Genomic DNA, 2,500 nt, shown 5'->3' on the forward strand with positions numbered 1-2,500 from the left:
TGAAGTGGAGTGGAATAAAAAAAGGGAGGAAGGGAGGCTGGAAAGATGATGAAGAGGAGGAGGAGGAGTGGAGGGAAATGAAGAAGGAGTGAAGTGGAGTGAAGAAGGGGAGGGAAGCTGGAAAGATGATAAAGAAGAGGAGGAGAAGTGGAGAGAAGCTATGCAGGAGTGAAGTGGAGTGGAGTGAAGAAGGGGAGGGAGGCTGAAAAGATGAAGAGGGGGAAGATGGTGTAGAGGGAGGGAGGCTGGAAGATGATGGAAGGAAACGTAGGAGATAGGTTTGAAAAAAGGGGAAAAAAAGGATGAATGATGGGGGAAAGAAATCTACGAGAAGAGGAAAGAAATGTGGTATCAAGTTAAGGAATGGGAATAAGAAGAGAGATGGAAGGAAAACAAGGCAACGGAGAGGGTGGGGCAGTAGAAGGAGGAGAAAGGAGAGAAGGAGAATAACGGAGGAAAAAAAATACGAAACGGAATTTAGGAACGAGAAAGACATACATTAGAACGGGGAATAAAAGAGAAGAGAGGAATAGGGAGTAAAGAATAAAGAGAAGGAAGATGTGTTATAGCGAAGACCTCAGAAAAAGGGAAGAAACAAGATCAATTGGGAAAGTGAGAAGAAGCAAGAATGGAGGAGACGGAAGAGAAAACGAAGAGAAGAGAGGTTGAAAAATGTGAAGATGAAAAGATTGATAAAAAATATACCCACGAAAAAGGGTGAGAACCTAACCGAAAGTTGAATACGCAAAGGGAGGAACATGAAAATAGAAGATAAATGTTGAAAGACAAAGACACGGTGAAAGATGTATAGACACACAAAGAAGACCTTAAAGAAGAAATTATAAACATGGGGAAGAAAGAAGGTGAAGGATGGAAAGGATGAGTGTTTTGAAATTTGAAAAAAGGGAAATAAAAAAAAAAAAAAAAGGAAGGTAAAGCGGACAAGAGGAAAGTTTTGTGTGTTTAAAGAGTAAAAAAAAATATAATAAGAAAAATACGCCAAGGGCAGACGTTATTGAGGAAGAGATATATCGAGATGATAAGATTGACTTGAATGCATTTATTGATAAAGTTCATATTGAACCTGGAAAGAGGGAAAATTGAAAATATAAGATAATAATGCATATGCACAAACACACACGTGCACACACCAAAAAACAACAACAAAAAAACAGACAGACAGACAGACAGGCATAAACGCACACACACAGACACACAGAGAGAGAAAGAGAAAGAAAGTAGAGGAAGAGAAAGAAACTGAAGTAAGAACTCCTCAAGGAAAAACAAACAGACACAAAAACGAAAGAAGATGAAAAACCGAAAGACAGGGAAGCCGAAGAGGGGAATCACAAATAAAAGCACTGGGTCAATAGGACAAAGAAACAGAAGAAGAGGATGAGATCACGACCAAAACCCCCCCAGAAAAAAAGGAGAAAGAGAACGAAGGAGATAGAGAAGAATGGCAAATTTGGGGACGGAGCAGAATGGGAAGAAGAGAAGGGGAGAACAAGAATTAAGAGGGGAGGAAAGCTGGCAAAGAAGGGGTGTAGGAGAAAGCGAGAAATAACATCGTAGCTATCGGAGGAGGGGAAGAGAGGGGAAGGAACAAGGGTTGAGAAAGGGAGACGAAATAGATGGAATCCAATCGCTTTCTTTTTTTTTTCTTTTTTTTTTTGTCCCTCCTTCTTCGGATTCTGTTGGTACCATCTTGTGCGGATCTGTGTTTCAATTGTTTCGTTTATAGAATGCACTGTTTACGTGGCATGATAACTTGTCTTATATAAGACTCGGATTACCCCATTCTAATTTTGATTTCTCTAAAGATTTTGAGTTACTGTAACTAACAGATAGACTTGTTGATGTACAGAAGAACACATTAACTAACATAACACGTGGATACTCCGATGCTTGTGTATATATCCCTCTTGTTATGTATTTGTTTTTGTTTTCAGGTACACTTCATCAAATACCAATCAGATATTTGTGTGTTTGTGTGTCTCTATATTTCACTAAAGGATGAAGAGATATGTGTCCAAATTAATTCATGCAATTAATCTGACCGCACTTGATTTATTTGCATACGCGTATATCTTTCCAGTGAAGTATTATCTTCTACTCATTGTGACATATATTTGTACTCTAAATACATATATTCAGATATACTCATAGAAGTAGGAATACACAGACATACACACATATGTATATATACATACATATATATACACACACATATATATATATATATATATATATATATATATATATATATATATATATATATATTGATCCATCTATCTATCTATCTGCTTGTATATTCATCTATCTACCTATTTACATATCCACATGTATGTATCTATTCACTGTTTATTGCTATCACTATTCATTCGTTTGCATGTTTTTGTTTATTTGTTTATTTTCTCTTCGCGATAAAAAGATCTTCTCAGGCTGCCAGAGGTACGACGCTAGGCCGGTGTGGTGCCTGTGGTGAGGTGTGGTGTCG

The 2,500-nt window shown here is 37.6% G+C and overlaps 1 protein-coding gene across 1 annotated transcript in view; it reads left to right on the forward strand.

Annotated features, from left to right (window-relative positions):
• Positions 1 to 2,500, forward strand: part of LOC125034828 (hemicentin-2-like) — a 406,622-nt gene that overhangs the window by 245,720 nt on the left and 158,402 nt on the right. The window lies entirely within an intron of this gene.

This window comes from Penaeus chinensis, chromosome 2 (genome assembly GCF_019202785.1).
Source record: "Penaeus chinensis breed Huanghai No. 1 chromosome 2, ASM1920278v2, whole genome shotgun sequence".
NCBI classification, from domain to species: domain Eukaryota; kingdom Metazoa; phylum Arthropoda; class Malacostraca; order Decapoda; family Penaeidae; genus Penaeus; species Penaeus chinensis.